General features: G+C 58.8%; 1 long non-coding RNA gene across 1 annotated transcript; it reads left to right on the top strand.

Moving 5' to 3' along the window:
* Positions 1 to 1583: 1583 nt before the first annotated feature.
* On the top strand, positions 1584 to 5119 carry LOC309681842. Its single transcript, XR_014270075.1, has 3 exons — positions 1584 to 1700; positions 3024 to 3119; positions 5058 to 5119. It is a non-coding gene; the product is annotated as an uncharacterized lncRNA (long non-coding RNA).
* Positions 5120 to 17245: the final 12126 nt, after the last annotated feature.

The raw sequence follows: 17245 nt of genomic DNA, 5'->3' as shown, positions 1-17245 counted from the left end.
GCCGCCACGGCACAACACCACCCCAAAACCCTGCTTCTGGGTCTGCATTTGGGGAAAACAAACCCCAATTTTCTGTTTCGGGGGGAAGAAAAAAAAAATTCCCAATTTGGGGCTCCCAGGCAAGCTCCATCCGCCTGGATTGGTGCAGCTGGAAAGCAAAAATCCACACCCCCTTTTCACGCACAGAAGCGAAAATCACCAATTTCTGCATGGTGGATAAGCGCCGAAAAGCCCCAAACCCGAGTATTATGGAAAAGTGAAGAAACTCCCACCCCGATGCGAGGAAAAGGTGTGTGCAGTGGTGGCAGTTTGGTGGCCGCGGCAGGGCCGGCTCCAGCGTGGGCGAGTTGCGCAGAGTGAGGTGCCCCCCGTGAGTCACCCGCTGTGGGTTATCCCGGCCGGGTCCCCTGGGGGAGGTCCCCCCCGCGCAAGGGGGGTTGTAGCCCTCCTCGGCCCCGCCCCCCGCCCCGCCTCCAGTTGCCATAGGCCCCCGCCCCCGCCATGCTGCCCCGCCTCCCTCCGCGAGAGCGCCGCCTCCCGGCCCGGCTCCTCCTCCATCCCCTCCGAGGCCCCGCCTCCCTGGCCCCGCCCCGCCCTGCTCGGCCCCGCTGTGCTCTCGCTGCCGCCACCGTGCGACCGAGCGCCGGTACTGCAGCCGGGGAGCCGCGCATGCGCGCTACAGCGCGACGGTCTGCGCTCGCATGTGCCGCCTGGCGGCCGCAAGCCGGCACTGCAGCCGGGCGGCCGCGCACGCGCAGTACAGCGCTCTCGTGGGGCCTGCCTCCTCCGCCTCGGCCCCGCCTCCCGCCCCGCCTCGGCCCCGCCTCCACGCTCGTCTCGGCCCCTCCTCCCTGGCCTCTCCCGCCCCGCCTCCCTCGTCTCGGCCACGCCTCCCCGCCAGCCTCGGCCCCGCCCTGCAGCGCCGGCCCCGCACGGGACGTTGCCGGGCACCGCCCCCGGCGGCGGGGCGTGGCCAGGGCCACCGGGGAACCGAGCGGACTCCTTCGGCGCGTGCGGGGGTATCTCCCTCCCGCCGGCCGCCCGGCGGTGGCGGGGCGGGGGCTTCAAACCGCCGCCTGCGGCAGGCTGCCGGTCCGCTGGAGGCGAACCGGCTCCGGGTAGCCCCCGGGCGTTACCCGAGAGCTGACGGAAGGCAAGAGGGAAAGAAGGCGCAACGGTTTCATTTTGTGCCGTCGCACACAAATCCATCCCGTTTTGAAGAGGAAAAAGCCGGGGGTTGGTAAATCCGCCCCCCCTCCCCTCTCCGCGCCGCGCAGGCGCGGCCGCACCTGCCCGTCGCCCCGGCAACGGCCCCGCGCAGCTGCCGCTGTCTCTTCACCATGGCAACCGCTCCCGGGCGGATAGGCGGGAGGGCGGGCCAACCACAGCGCGGAAGCCGCGCACCGATTGGTCGGATTGCCCCGCGGGGGTGGGGCGCGGTGGGGATTGACGGCAGCGTCGAGCCAATGGAGCGGGGGCTCCCAAGGAGGGGTGCGGACGGCGGCCAATGGGCGCGCGGCGTGGGCGGGCCGGGACGCTCCGGAAGCCGAGGGGTCGTGGGGAAAATGGCGCCCAGTTCGAAATCGGAGCGGGGCGGCCCGGGGGGAAGGCGCAGCCCGGCGGGCGGGTCCTGTGGCGAGCCGGGCCGGGCCCGCGGGCCTGTCGCGAGGCCGTCGCGAGGCAGCTGAGAGCGCGTCAAGGTGAGCGGGGGGCGGGGGGCAACGAGGTGGGAAGGCCTGAGGGGGCCCCGAGGGAACATGGCGGGTGGGCTGTAGAGGACCCTGAGGCGGGGCGGGGCGGGGCGGGGCGGGGCGGGGCGCTGAGCGGGTGCCTTGAGGGAGGCTGGGGGAACGGGGGCCTGAGGGGGGAGGGGCACTGTAGGCTCGGAGCGGGGGGTGGCTGGGCCCGGTTCCCCGCGGGGTGCCTTCGGCCTGGGGGGTTTGGTGGTGCCGGAGAAATAAAGGCCGAAAGGGCGATAGTGAAGCGGCGCCCGGGCCGGGTGGGGAGGGGGGTCATCGGGTGATAGAACGATTGTCTTAACGGCAGTAAATTGTTACGGGTCTCTCAAACCGTAACAGATGTTTAGACCTAACAGAGGGGTTCCGGAAGGGAAGGAGAAAGCGTTCTCAGCCCTTACAGAAAACAGGCAGACCCTCTTCTCTGTCTGTCTGTGGCTTTCCTGTGCGCGCGAGATGAAGCTGTTTTATTTTTCTCCCTTGTTGCGGGTCTAAATATCTCTGAAGCTGCTGCTGCGGGTTTGCAATTTGCGTTGCTGCGCGTTTGTGGAGTTCTCGTTATGGATGACTTCTGCTGTGGCCGAGTGTCAGGAGGCGGTGTTCGGTTTGAAGCTTCAGAAATGGCATCCCCTGAAATCAGAGTAGGTGAAGCTGATCCTGCGCGTGCGGCTGCGCTCGCAGGGATGCTCGGGGGCTCCTCGTGCAAAGAGCGAGGTGCGCGTGGGCACCGGCAGGGTTGCGCTGGGGTCTGGGCGCGTGCCGTACTCCTGCTTTTGGGAGACGGCAGAGAGCGTGTGCCCGGTAAGGCCGAGGGCAGTCGAAAGCTGGCAGGGCCCCTGAGCAGGTTTGGTGGCACAATGGCAGTTTTAAAAGCTCGTGACCGTCTGGAGAGAGAGCCTGGAAAAAATCATTGCCTTTTTGGCAGGAGGCGGTTCGGCGGGCCGGTGGGTTGCTGTACCCTGTAACAAAAATGTTCACCTCGGGCCGTCTAGGGTGAGGAAACCTTGGCTGTACGTAGGCTTGAGAAAACGTACCTGTCCGTGTCTGTCACCTGCGTGCAGCCGGGAAGGTGGCTGTAGTGCAACTGAAGCTGCCGGTGAGTCAGCGAAAGGCAGGGTTGTCTGAAAAGTGCAAGAGCTCTCGTGGCCTGCCCCAAGAAGCGTCCCAAAGGTGATGCCAAGTACTTTTTCCTCCGCTCAGCTGCCGTCTTGGCAAGCCTTCATGGAGAAGGCAAGCTTGAGATTCCTCCCCGGCTTTACGTTCACGGGTTTCTTCCTCTCTCGGCAGATTGTCAACGGCCAGCCTTTCTCCGCGGTCGCCCTTTCTTCTGCCGTGACGGTACGGGACAGACGGAAAGGATCCAGAGTGGTCTGAGAGGACCAGGTACGTCTCCCATGTGCGTCTGCGTTTTTCCTAAGGTCCTTGTCGTGTGGGCCTTGAAGGTGACGTGAAGGATGTGCCGACGCTCCTCCCGTGATTCTCCGATGAAATATTTGAACACGAATACTAAAAATAAGGTGTGTTCTGGAGCACGTTGCGCCCATGCAAAGCTTGCTTCCCTCCGCTTATTTTCTCCTCCCGAAAGCGTAATCTCTTTCTGTGTGCTTACCGTTAACTGGCACTGTGAGAATAATGTTGTACTAAAAGAGGCAAGAAAGCGTTCGCAAGGGTTCAGATGTCCCGAAGAAAGAGACTTTGTTTTTGTGGTAAAAGCTGTATGCTTTTTCAGTCCACAAGTGTTTAAAATGTCTTCCAGTAGTACTGGAAAATCTTACTGAGATACTAGCCTCTGCATGCAAAGCAGTCGAGGTCAGAGAAGAGAGAAAGGACAAAGCGGGACAAAGCGGCGTGGCTTCTGCGTGTTTTCCAGGCTTTGCCAAGAAGCACTGGCAGCCCTGTAAGTGGTGACAGCGAGTCCCGATGTGTTTTTGGTGAGCTGCTGCTTCCCTAATGTCCTTTTTCGGCACCAAGACGTTGCACTCTTTCTCTTTCTTTTTAAAAAAAAAACCAAAGTCCTCAGCCCATCTTCCGAATTTGGTGGCGTGGCCGGTCTTTGGGTTTTCAGTCGTAACAGGCGAGATATCATCAAAACACGTTTCTCTGCACGTTCAGCACAGCCGAAAGCATTAGCCCATCTGCCGGTCCTTTTCGTTAGCCTTATGGATTGCGGGAGTGGGAATTTGATTCCCCCCTCTCCCCCCCAGTTAAAACCATATGGGGGATTTTTCATCTTGCTGATTTTTCTATCCTAAATTAAACTTTAAAAAAGGTTAAAATTGTAGGATTTACAAACGGACTTGCGTTGTTTAAACTGCAGCTGCCAAATGGCTGCAGCGTACAATGTATTCGGTGTACTTTGGCAATGAGGTATTTGTTCTAAAGCTTTAAAAACAGGGCCGTTTTTTAAATTACATTTAAACGTTTAACAAAGGCAATGTTTAAAACCAAATGTTTAAACAAAGGATACGTTTAAAAAGAGGCAACCGAATGTCAGCGGGGTTTTATTGCCAATCTTGAGAGGAAGCGCTCTGAAGTTCTTGATTTCTGTCTGGCTGCCAGCGGCGCATTTCCCCGGCGGTTCAGTAGCATCTCTCCTGGGCAGGGCAGCTGGCCAGATGTCCTTGCTAATCGTGCAGCACCGAACCCCCCACCCCCCCCCCGCCACCCCCCCTCCCCCGAGTCAAATTATAGCTGTGTATTTTGGAGATGGCTAGTTTAATGGTATGGATTGACAGCTGGGCAAGCTCATTTAGTGCCAAAGGAGAGTCAAATACTCTTGTAGTATAAGTATTTTTATTGGAGAGAGAGAGAGAGAGAGAGAGAGAGAGAGAGATATCTCTCGAAGCATACGTGCACCTCTTCAGCATAGAGTGAAGGACTGAGCTTTGTTCTTTCTTGTTCATTGCACTCTTCAGAGCTTTACCCTTCCCTTTTGGCTGTACTGACCCAGCAAGGTGTGCAGCAGCAGCGGCGGCGGCGCGAAGGCTGTAGCTATTTGAGGGGGTCCGTCACGTCGATTCTGGTCACGGCCCAGCCCTGTGCGACAGCAGCGCCGTGAGGAAGACAGGAGAGGTTTCCCAGGGCCAGCCCGAGGGCTTACTGTCGTGCTCAGAATGGCACCAGTTAGTCTTAATACTGACTGGAAGAGTTTCAGTCGCTCTGGCTTCGAAAGGCCGCGCTGTATTTGGCGCTGAGCTGTTTCCCTGGTGTCCTCCTGTAGCTCCGCTGCCGTCCCGTCCCTCGGTGTGAGGGAATTCCTCTGCTTTCTTCTGTGCTCTTTGTTAATCTGCTGAAATATAATTGGAGCTTTTTGTGTTTCAGGTGTCTCGCCGTGTGGGTCTGGCGCTGCTCAGTAGACCCCCCTGCCCAGGTTTGCCTGCCGGTTGTTGAGCGCTCCGAGGGGATGGGCCCAGCCCTGGGTGCAGTGTCTTTGTGCCTTTTTGGGGAGGGGGGGTGGGTAATAAAAAGGGGGTGTGTGCGTGATGATGTCGTTTGGGGCAGCCCAAGGTCCCTGGGGGAGCGGCGGCGGTGATGCGGCAGAGAAGCAGGTGAGTGGGGGATGGGGGGGTCACACGGGGGTTCGCCTGAAAAGAGGCGGATCACAGCCCCAAAATGCCTGCAAATTCGGGGGACGGGAGGGGAGGGGAGGATTAGCAAGCTTTTAAACACGTAAATATGGGTGTGAGGCATTGAAATAAAGAAAAATCTCACATTTTAGTCTCTATTAATAAGTGAATAGTCATTCCTTTATGTAGGCGGAGTTCAAAATAACCCCCTAGATCTACTCTGTTACATAAAGGATTTTAGACTATAAAAAGGTGTGTCCCAGAGCCCGTTTTTGGCTCTGTCGTTCTCGCTCTGCCGGGCTGCCCGCCCCTTTTCTTTACCTGCTCTGTCTCTCCCCTTCAGCTCCTGGAGGTTTTCCGGTATTCGTCAGGCTTATATTTCCCCTAAATATATCTATGTCTGTGTGTAAATGGATACATAGGTGAAATGTCTATTCTCTGTAAGGGTTTTGAAATGCAAGGAAAGCCTATTTATAGAAAGCACTTAAAACCTCGACACACCGCCTTGCACCCCTCCCCATTTTTTTTTTTTTTTTTAAATGTAAAAGTGCTTTCAAAAACTGCCCCTTCCCCTTTCTCCCCCTTTTCCCATCCCTATTTGGGGCCGCTTTCCACTGCCGGGCCGTGCACACAGAGCGGGAGTTGCCGCCACGGCACAACACCACCCCAAAACCCTGCTTCTGGGTCTGCATTTGGGGAAAACAAACCCCAATTTTCTGTTTCGGGGGGAAGAAAAAAAAAATTCCCAATTTGGGGCTCCCAGGCAAGCTCCATCCGCCTGGATTGGTGCAGCTGGAAAGCAAAAATCCACACCCCCTTTTCACGCACAGAAGCGAAAATCACCAATTTCTGCATGGTGGATAAGCGCCGAAAAGCCCCAAACCCGAGTATTATGGAAAAGTGAAGAAACTCCCACCCCGATGCGAGGAAAAGGTGTGTGCAGTGGTGGCAGTTTGGTGGCCGCGGCAGGGCCGGCTCCAGCGTGGGCGAGTTGCGCAGAGTGAGGTGCCCCCCGTGAGTCACCCGCTGTGGGTTATCCCGGCCGGGTCCCCTGGGGGAGGTCCCCCCCGCGCAAGGGGGGTTGTAGCCCTCCTCGGCCCCGCCCCCCGCCCCGCCTCCAGTTGCCATAGGCCCCCGCCCCCGCCATGCTGCCCCGCCTCCCTCCGCGAGAGCGCCGCCTCCCGGCCCGGCCCCTCCTCCATCCCCTCCGAGGCCCCGCCTCCCTGGCCCCGCCCCGCCCTGCTCGGCCCCGCTGTGCTCTCGCTGCCGCCACCGTGCGACCGAGCGCCGGTACTGCAGCCGGGGAGCCGCGCATGCGCGCTACAGCGCGACGGTCTGCGCTCGCATGTGCCGCCTGGCGGCCGCAAGCCGGCACTGCAGCCGGGCGGCCGCGCACGCGCAGTACAGCGCTCTCGTGGGGCCTGCCTCCTCCGCCTCGGCCCCGCCTCCCGCCCCGCCTCGGCCCCGCCTCCACGCTCGTCTCGGCCCCTCCTCCCTGGCCTCTCCCGCCCCGCCTCCCTCGTCTCGGCCACGCCTCCCCGCCAGCCTCGGCCCCGCCCTGCAGCGCCGGCCCCGCACGGGACGTTGCCGGGCACCGCCCCCGGCGGCGGGGCGTGGCCAGGGCCACCGGGGAACCGAGCGGACTCCTTCGGCGCGTGCGGGGGTATCTCCCTCCCGCCGGCCGCCCGGCGGTGGCGGGGCGGGGGCTTCAAACCGCCGCCTGCGGCAGGCTGCCGGTCCGCTGGAGGCGAACCGGCTCCGGGTAGCCCCCGGGCGTTACCCGAGAGCTGACGGAAGGCAAGAGGGAAAGAAGGCGCAACGGTTTCATTTTGTGCCGTCGCACACAAATCCATCCCGTTTTGAAGAGGAAAAAGCCGGGGGTTGGTAAATCCGCCCCCCCTCCCCTCTCCGCGCCGCGCAGGCGCGGCCGCACCTGCCCGTCGCCCCGGCAACGGCCCCGCGCAGCTGCCGCTGTCTCTTCACCATGGCAACCGCTCCCGGGCGGATAGGCGGGAGGGCGGGCCAACCACAGCGCGGAAGCCGCGCACCGATTGGTCGGATTGCCCCGCGGGGGTGGGGCGCGGTGGGGATTGACGGCAGCGCCGAGCCAATGGAGCGGGGGCTCCCAAGGAGGGGTGCGGACGGCGGCCAATGGGCGCGCGGCGTGGGCGGGCCGGGACGCTCCGGAAGCCGAGGGGTCGTGGGGAAAATGGCGCCCAGTTCGAAATCGGAGCGGGGCGGCCCTGGGGGAAGGCGCAGCCCGGCGGGCGGGTCCTGTGGCGAGCCGGGCCGGGCCCGCGGGCCTGTCGCGAGGCCGTCGCGAGGCAGCTGAGAGCGCGTCAAGGTGAGCGGGGGGCGGGGGGCAACGAGGTGGGAAGGCCTGAGGGGGCCCCGAGGGAACATGGCGGGTGGGCTGTAGAGGACCCTGAGGCGGGGCGGGGCGGGGCGGGGCGGGGCGGGGCGCTGAGCGGGTGCCTTGAGGGAGGCTGGGGGAACGGGGGCCTGAGGGGGGAGGGGCACTGTAGGCTCGGAGCGGGGGGTGGCTGGGCCCGGTTCCCCGCGGAGTGCCTTCGGCCTGGGGGGTTTGGTGGTGCCGGAGAAATAAAGGCCGAAAGGGCGATAGTGAAGCGGCGCCCGGGCCGGGTGGGGAGGGGGGTCATCGGGTGATAGAACGATTGTCTTAACGGCAGTAAATTGTTACGGGTCTCTCAAACCGTAACAGATGTTTAGACCTAACAGAGGGGTTCCGGAAGGGAAGGAGAAAGCGTTCTCAGCCCTTACAGAAAACAGGCAGACCCTCTTCTCTGTCTGTCTGTGGCTTTCCTGTGCGCGCGAGATGAAGCTGTTTTATTTTTCTCCCTTGTTGCGGGTCTAAATATCTCTGAAGCTGCTGCTGCGGGTTTGCAATTTGCGTTGCTGCGCGTTTGTGGAGTTCTCGTTATGGATGACTTCTGCTGTGGCCGAGTGTCAGGAGGCGGTGTTCGGTTTGAAGCTTCAGAAATGGCATCCCCTGAAATCAGAGTAGGTGAAGCTGATCCTGCGCGTGCGGCTGCGCTCGCAGGGATGCTCGGGGGCTCCTCGTGCAAAGAGCGAGGTGCGCGTGGGCACCGGCAGGGTTGCGCTGGGGTCTGGGCGCGTGCCGTACTCCTGCTTTTGGGAGACGGCAGAGAGCGTGTGCCCGGTAAGGCCGAGGGCAGTCGAAAGCTGGCAGGGCCCCTGAGCAGGTTTGGTGGCACAATGGCAGTTTTAAAAGCTCGTGACCGTCTGGAGAGAGAGCCTGGAAAAAATCATTGCCTTTTTGGCAGGAGGCGGTTCGGCGGGCCGGTGGGTTGCTGTACCCTGTAACAAAAATGTTCACCTCGGGCCGTCTAGGGTGGGGAAACCTTGGCTGTACGTAGGCTTGAGAAAACGTACCTGTCCGTGTCTGTCACCTGCGTGCAGCCGGGAAGGTGGCTGTAGTGCAACTGAAGCTGCCGGTGAGTCAGCGAAAGGCAGGGTTGTCTGAAAAGTGCAAGAGCTCTCGTGGCCTGCCCCAAGAAGCGTCCCAAAGGTGATGCCAAGTACTTTTTCTTCCGCTCAGCTGCCGTCTTGGCAAGCCTTCATGGAGAAGGCAAGCTTGAGATTCCTCCCCGGCTTTACGTTCACGGGTTTCTTCCTCTCTCGGCAGATTGTCAACGGCCAGCCTTTCTCCGCGGTCGCCCTTTCTTCTGCCGTGACGGTACGGGACAGACGGAAAGGATCCAGAGTGGTCTGAGAGGACCAGGTACGTCTCCCATGTGCGTCTGCGTTTTTCCTAAGGTCCTTGTCGTGTGGGCCTTGAAGGTGACGTGAAGGATGTGCCGACGCTCCTCCCGTGATTCTCCGATGAAATATTTGAACACGAATACTAAAAATAAGGTGTGTTCTGGAGCACGTTGCGCCCATGCAAAGCTTGCTTCCCTCCGCTTATTTTCTCCTCCCGAAAGCGTAATCTCTTTCTGTGTGCTTACCGTTAACTGGCACTGTGAGAATAATGTTGTACTAAAAGAGGCAAGAAAGCGTTCGCAAGGGTTCAGATGTCCCGAAGAAAGAGACTTTGTTTTTGTGGTAAAAGCTGTATGCTTTTTCAGTCCACAAGTGTTTAAAATGTCTTCCAGTAGTACTGGAAAATCTTACTGAGATACTAGCCTCTGCATGCAAAGCAGTCGAGGTCAGAGAAGAGAGAAAGGACAAAGCGGGACAAAGCGGCGTGGCTTCTGCGTGTTTTCCAGGCTTTGCCAAGAAGCACTGGCAGCCCTGTAAGTGGTGACAGTGAGTCCCGATGTGTTTTTGGTGAGCTGCTGCTTCCCTAATGTCCTTTTTCGGCACCAAGACGTTGCACTCTTTCTCTTTCTTTTTAAAAAAAAAACCAAAGTCCTCAGCCCATCTTCCGAATTTGGTGGCGTGGCCGGTCTTTGGGTTTTCAGTCGTAACAGGCGAGATATCATCAAAACACGTTTCTCTGCACGTTCAGCACAGCCGAAAGCATTAGCCCATCTGCCGGTCCTTTTCGTTAGCCTTATGGATTGCGGGAGCGGGAATTTGATTCCCCCCTCTCCCCCCCAGTTAAAACCATATGGGGGATTTTTCATCTTGCTGATTTTTCTATCCTAAATTAAACTTTAAAAAAGGTTAAAATTGTAGGATTTACAAACGGACTTGCGTTGTTTAAACTGCAGCTGCCAAATGGCTGCAGCGTACAATGTATTCGGTGTACTTTGGCAATGAGGTATTTGTTCTAAAGCTTTAAAAACAGGGCCGTTTTTTAAATTACATTTAAACGTTTAACAAAGGCAATGTTTAAAACCAAATGTTTAAACAAAGGATACGTTTAAAAAGAGGCAACCGAATGTCAGCGGGGTTTTATTGCCAATCTTGAGAGGAAGCGCTCTGAAGTTCTTGATTTCTGTCTGGCTGCCAGCGGCGCATTTCCCCGGCGGTTCAGTAGCATCTCTCCTGGGCAGGGCAGCTGGCCAGATGTCCTTGCTAATCGTGCAGCACCGAACCCCCCACCCCCCCCCCGCCACCCCCCCTCCCCCGAGTCAAATTATACCTGTGTATTTTGGAGATGGCTAGTTTAATGGTATGGATTGACAGCTGGGCAAGCTCATTTAGTGCCAAAGGAGAGTCAAATACTCTTGTAGTATAAGTATTTTTATTGGAGAGAGAGAGAGAGAGAGAGAGAGAGAGAGAGATCTCTCGAAGCATACGTGCACCTCTTCAGCATAGAGTGAAGGACTGAGCTTTGTTCTTTCTTGTTCATTGCACTCTTCAGAGCTTTACCCTTCCCTTTTGGCTGTACTGACCCAGCAAGGTGTGCAGCAGCAGCGGCGGCGGCGCGAAGGCTGTAGCTATTTGAGGGGGTCCGTCACGTCGATTCTGGTCACGGCCCAGCCCTGTGCGACAGCAGCGCCGTGAGGAAGACAGGAGAGGTTTCCCAGGGCCAGCCCGAGGGCTTACTGTCGTGCTCAGAATGGCACCAGTTAGTCTTAATACTGACTGGAAGAGTTTCAGTCGCTCTGGCTTCGAAAGGCCGCGCTGTATTTGGCGCTGAGCTGTTTCCCTGGTGTCCTCCTGTAGCTCCGCTGCCGTCCCGTCCCTCGGTGTGAGGGAATTCCTCTGCTTTCTTCTGTGCTCTTTGTTAATCTGCTGAAATATAATTGGAGCTTTTTGTGTTTCAGGTGTCTCGCCGTGTGGGTCTGGCGCTGCTCAGTAGACCCCCCTGCCCAGGTTTGCCTGCCGGTTGTTGAGCGCTCCGAGGGGATGGGCCCAGCCCTGGGTGCAGTGTCTTTGTGCCTTTTTGGGGAGGGGGGGTGGGTAATAAAAAGGGGGTGTGTGCGTGATGATGTCGTTTGGGGCAGCCCAAGGTCCCTGGGGGAGCGGCGGCGGTGATGCGGCAGAGAAGCAGGTGAGTGGGGGATGGGGGGGGTCACACGGGGTTCGCCTGAAAAGAGGCGGATCACAGCCCCAAAATGCCTGCAAATTCGGGGGACGGGAGGGGAGGGGAGGATTAGCAAGCTTTTAAACACGTAAATATGGGTGTGAGGCATTGAAATAAAGAAAAATCTCACATTTTAGTCTCTATTAATAAGTGAATAGTCATTCCTTTATGTAGGCGGAGTTCAAAATAACCCCCTAGATCTACTCTGTTACATAAAGGATTTTAGACTATAAAAAGGTGTGTCCCAGAGCCCGTTTTTGGCTCTGTCGTTCTCGCTCTGCCGGGCTGCCCGCCCCTTTTCTTTACCTGCTCTGTCTCTCCCCTTCAGCTCCTGGAGGTTTTCCGGTATTCGTCAGGCTTATATTTCCCCTAAATATATCTATGTCTGTGTGTAAATGGATACATAGGTGAAATGTCTATTCTCTGTAAGGGTTTTGAAATGCAAGGAAAGCCTATTTATAGAAAGCACTTAAAACCTCGACACACCGCCTTGCACCCCTCCCCATTTTTTTTTTTTTTTTTTTAAATGTAAAAGTGCTTTCAAAAACTGCCCCTTCCCCTTCTCCCCCTTTTCCCATCCCTATTTGGGGCCGCTTTCCACTGCCGGGCCGTGCACACAGAGCGGGAGTTGCCGCCACGGCACAACACCACCCCAAAACCCTGCTTCTGGGTCTGCATTTGGGGAAAACAAACCCCAATTTTCTGTTTCGGGGGGAAGAAAAAAAAAATTCCCAATTTGGGGCTCCCAGGCAAGCTCCATCCGCCTGGATTGGTGCAGCTGGAAAGCAAAAATCCACACCCCCTTTTCACGCACAGAAGCGAAAATCACCAATTTCTGCATGGTGGATAAGCGCCGAAAAGCCCCAAACCCGAGTATTATGGAAAAGTGAAGAAACTCCCACCCCGATGCGAGGAAAAGGTGTGTGCAGTGGTGGCAGTTTGGTGGCCGCGGCAGGGCCGGCTCCAGCGTGGGCGAGTTGCGCAGAGTGAGGTGCCCCCCGTGAGTCACCCGCTGTGGGTTATCCCGGCCGGGTCCCCTGGGGGAGGTCCCCCCCGCGCAAGGGGGGTTGTAGCCCTCCTCGGCCCCGCCCCCCGCCCCGCCTCCAGTTGCCATAGGCCCCCGCCCCCGCCATGCTGCCCCGCCTCCCTCCGCGAGAGCGCCGCCTCCCGGCCCGGCCCCTCCTCCATCCCCTCCGAGGCCCCGCCTCCCTGGCCCCGCCCCGCCCTGCTCGGCCCCGCTGTGCTCTCGCTGCCGCCACCGTGCGACCGAGCGCCGGTACTGCAGCCGGGGAGCCGCGCATGCGCGCTACAGCGCGACGGTCTGCGCTCGCATGTGCCGCCTGGCGGCCGCAAGCCGGCACTGCAGCCGGGCGGCCGCGCACGCGCAGTACAGCGCTCTCGTGGGGCCTGCCTCCTCCGCCTCGGCCCCGCCTCCCGCCCCGCCTCGGCCCCGCCTCCACGCTCGTCTCGGCCCCTCCTCCCTGGCCTCTCCCGCCCCGCCTCCCTCGTCTCGGCCACGCCTCCCCGCCAGCCTCGGCCCCGCCCTGCAGCGCCGGCCCCGCACGGGACGTTGCCGGGCACCGCCCCCGGCGGCGGGGCGTGGCCAGGGCCACCGGGGAACCGAGCGGACTCCTTCGGCGCGTGCGGGGGTATCTCCCTCCCGCCGGCCGCCCGGCGGTGGCGGGGCGGGGGCTTCAAACCGCCGCCTGCGGCAGGCTGCCGGTCCGCTGGAGGCGAACCGGCTCCGGGTAGCCCCCGGGCGTTACCCGAGAGCTGACGGAAGGCAAGAGGGAAAGAAGGCGCAACGGTTTCATTTTGTGCCGTCGCACACAAATCCATCCCGTTTTGAAGAGGAAAAAGCCGGGGGTTGGTAAATCCGCCCCCCCTCCCCTCTCCGCGCCGCGCAGGCGCGGCCGCACCTGCCCGTCGCCCCGGCAACGGCCCCGCGCAGCTGCCGCTGTCTCTTCACCATGGCAACCGCTCCCGGGCGGATAGGCGGGAGGGCGGGCCAACCACAGCGCGGAAGCCGCGCACCGATTGGTCGGATTGCCCCGCGGGGGTGGGGCGCGGTGGGGATTGACGGCAGCGCCGAGCCAATGGAGCGGGGGCTCCCAAGGAGGGGTGCGGACGGCGGCCAATGGGCGCGCGGCGTGGGCGGGCCGGGACGCTCCGGAAGCCGAGGGGTCGTGGGGAAAATGGCGCCCAGTTCGAAATCGGAGCGGGGCGGCCCTGGGGGAAGGCGCAGCCCGGCGGGCGGGTCCTGTGGCGAGCCGGGCCGGGCCCGCGGGCCTGTCGCGAGGCCGTCGCGAGGCAGCTGAGAGCGCGTCAAGGTGAGCGGGGGGCGGGGGGCAACGAGGTGGGAAGGCCTGAGGGGGCCCCGAGGGAACATGGCGGGTGGGCTGTAGAGGACCCTGAGGCGGGGCGGGGCGGGGCGGGGCGGGGCGGGGCGCTGAGCGGGTGCCTTGAGGGAGGCTGGGGGAACGGGGGCCTGAGGGGGGAGGGGCACTGTAGGCTCGGAGCGGGGGGTGGCTGGGCCCGGTTCCCCGCGGAGTGCCTTCGGCCTGGGGGGTTTGGTGGTGCCGGAGAAATAAAGGCCGAAAGGGCGATAGTGAAGCGGCGCCCGGGCCGGGTGGGGAGGGGGGTCATCGGGTGATAGAACGATTGTCTTAACGGCAGTAAATTGTTACGGGTCTCTCAAACCGTAACAGATGTTTAGACCTAACAGAGGGGTTCCGGAAGGGAAGGAGAAAGCGTTCTCAGCCCTTACAGAAAACAGGCAGACCCTCTTCTCTGTCTGTCTGTGGCTTTCCTGTGCGCGCGAGATGAAGCTGTTTTATTTTTCTCCCTTGTTGCGGGTCTAAATATCTCTGAAGCTGCTGCTGCGGGTTTGCAATTTGCGTTGCTGCGCGTTTGTGGAGTTCTCGTTATGGATGACTTCTGCTGTGGCCGAGTGTCAGGAGGCGGTGTTCGGTTTGAAGCTTCAGAAATGGCATCCCCTGAAATCAGAGTAGGTGAAGCTGATCCTGCGCGTGCGGCTGCGCTCGCAGGGATGCTCGGGGGCTCCTCGTGCAAAGAGCGAGGTGCGCGTGGGCACCGGCAGGGTTGCGCTGGGGTCTGGGCGCGTGCCGTACTCCTGCTTTTGGGAGACGGCAGAGAGCGTGTGCCCGGTAAGGCCGAGGGCAGTCGAAAGCTGGCAGGGCCCCTGAGCAGGTTTGGTGGCACAATGGCAGTTTTAAAAGCTCGTGACCGTCTGGAGAGAGAGCCTGGAAAAAATCATTGCCTTTTTGGCAGGAGGCGGTTCGGCGGGCCGGTGGGTTGCTGTACCCTGTAACAAAAATGTTCACCTCGGGCCGTCTAGGGTGGGGAAACCTTGGCTGTACGTAGGCTTGAGAAAACGTACCTGTCCGTGTCTGTCACCTGCGTGCAGCCGGGAAGGTGGCTGTAGTGCAACTGAAGCTGCCGGTGAGTCAGCGAAAGGCAGGGTTGTCTGAAAAGTGCAAGAGCTCTCGTGGCCTGCCCCAAGAAGCGTCCCAAAGGTGATGCCAAGTACTTTTTCTTCCGCTCAGCTGCCGTCTTGGCAAGCCTTCATGGAGAAGGCAAGCTTGAGATTCCTCCCCGGCTTTACGTTCACGGGTTTCTTCCTCTCTCGGCAGATTGTCAACGGCCAGCCTTTCTCCGCGGTCGCCCTTTCTTCTGCCGTGACGGTACGGGACAGACGGAAAGGATCCAGAGTGGTCTGAGAGGACCAGGTACGTCTCCCATGTGCGTCTGCGTTTTTCCTAAGGTCCTTGTCGTGTGGGCCTTGAAGGTGACGTGAAGGATGTGCCGACGCTCCTCCCGTGATTCTCCGATGAAATATTTGAACACGAATACTAAAAATAAGGTGTGTTCTGGAGCACGTTGCGCCCATGCAAAGCTTGCTTCCCTCCGCTTATTTTCTCCTCCCGAAAGCGTAATCTCTTTCTGTGTGCTTACCGTTAACTGGCACTGTGAGAATAATGTTGTACTAAAAGAGGCAAGAAAGCGTTCGCAAGGGTTCAGATGTCCCGAAGAAAGAGACTTTGTTTTTGTGGTAAAAGCTGTATGCTTTTTCAGTCCACAAGTGTTTAAAATGTCTTCCAGTAGTACTGGAAAATCTTACTGAGATACTAGCCTCTGCATGCAAAGCAGTCGAGGTCAGAGAAGAGAGAAAGGACAAAGCGGGACAAAGCGGCGTGGCTTCTGCGTGTTTTCCAGGCTTTGCCAAGAAGCACTGGCAGCCCTGTAAGTGGTGACAGTGAGTCCCGATGTGTTTTTGGTGAGCTGCTGCTTCCCTAATGTCCTTTTTCGGCACCAAGACGTTGCACTCTTTCTCTTTCTTTTTAAAAAAAAAACCAAAGTCCTCAGCCCATCTTCCGAATTTGGTGGCGTGGCCGGTCTTTGGGTTTTCAGTCGTAACAGGCGAGATATCATCAAAACACGTTTCTCTGCACGTTCAGCACAGCCGAAAGCATTAGCCCATCTGCCGGTCCTTTTCGTTAGCCTTATGGATTGCGGGAGCGGGAATTTGATTCCCCCCTCTCCCCCCCAGTTAAAACCATATGGGGGATTTTTCATCTTGCTGATTTTTCTATCCTAAATTAAACTTTAAAAAAGGTTAAAATTGTAGGATTTACAAACGGACTTGCGTTGTTTAAACTGCAGCTGCCAAATGGCTGCAGCGTACAATGTATTCGGTGTACTTTGGCAATGAGGTATTTGTTCTAAAGCTTTAAAAACAGGGCCGTTTTTTAAATTACATTTAAACGTTTAACAAAGGCAATGTTTAAAACCAAATGTTTAAACAAAGGATACGTTTAAAAAGAGGCAACCGAATGTCAGCGGGGTTTTATTGCCAATCTTGAGAGGAAGCGCTCTGAAGTTCTTGATTTCTGTCTGGCTGCCAGCGGCGCATTTCCCCGGCGGTTCAGTAGCATCTCTCCTGGGCAGGGCAGCTGGCCAGATGTCCTTGCTAATCGTGCAGCACCGAACCCCCCACCCCCCCCCCGCCACCCCCCCTCCCCCGAGTCAAATTATACCTGTGTATTTTGGAGATGGCTAGTTTAATGGTATGGATTGACAGCTGGGCAAGCTCATTTAGTGCCAAAGGAGAGTCAAATACTCTTGTAGTATAAGTATTTTTATTGGAGAGAGAGAGAGAGAGAGAGAGAGAGAGAGATCTCTCGAAGCATACGTGCACCTCTTCAGCATAGAGTGAAGGACTGAGCTTTGTTCTTTCTTGTTCATTGCACTCTTCAGAGCTTTACCCTTCCCTTTTGGCTGTACTGACCCAGCAAGGTGTGCAGCAGCAGCGGCGGCGGCGCGAAGGCTGTAGCTATTTGAGGGGGTCCGTCACGTCGATTCTGGTCACGGCCCAGCCCTGTGCGACAGCAGCGCCGTGAGGAAGACAGGAGAGGTTTCCCAGGGCCAGCCCGAGGGCTTACTGTCGTGCTCAGAATGGCACCAGTTAGTCTTAATACTGACTGGAAGAGTTTCAGTCGCTCTGGCTTCGAAAGGCCGCGCTGTATTTGGCGCTGAGCTGTTTCCCTGGTGTCCTCCTGTAGCTCCGCTGCCGTCCCGTCCCTCGGTGTGAGGGAATTCCTCTGCTTTCTTCTGTGCTCTTTGTTAATCTGCTGAAATATAATTGGAGCTTTTTGTGTTTCAGGTGTCTCGCCGTGTGGGTCTGGCGCTGCTCAGTAGACCCCCCTGCCCAGGTTTGCCTGCCGGTTGTTGAGCGCTCCGAGGGGATGGGCCCAGCCCTGGGTGCAGTGTCTTTGTGCCTTTTTGGGGAGGGGGGGTGGGTAATAAAAAGGGGGTGTGTGCGTGATGATGTCGTTTGGGGCAGCCCAAGGTCCCTGGGGGAGCGGCGGCGGTGATGCGGCAGAGAAGCAGGTGAGTGGGGGATGGGGGGGGTCACACGGGGTTCGCCTGAAAAGAGGCGGATCACAGCCCCAAAATGCCTGCAA

The sequence above is a fragment of the Vanellus vanellus genome (assembly GCF_965231255.1).
Source record: "Vanellus vanellus genome assembly, chromosome: 26".
Lineage (NCBI taxonomy): Eukaryota > Metazoa > Chordata > Aves > Charadriiformes > Charadriidae > Vanellus > Vanellus vanellus.
This window is presented reverse-complemented; position numbering and strand designations above follow the sequence as displayed.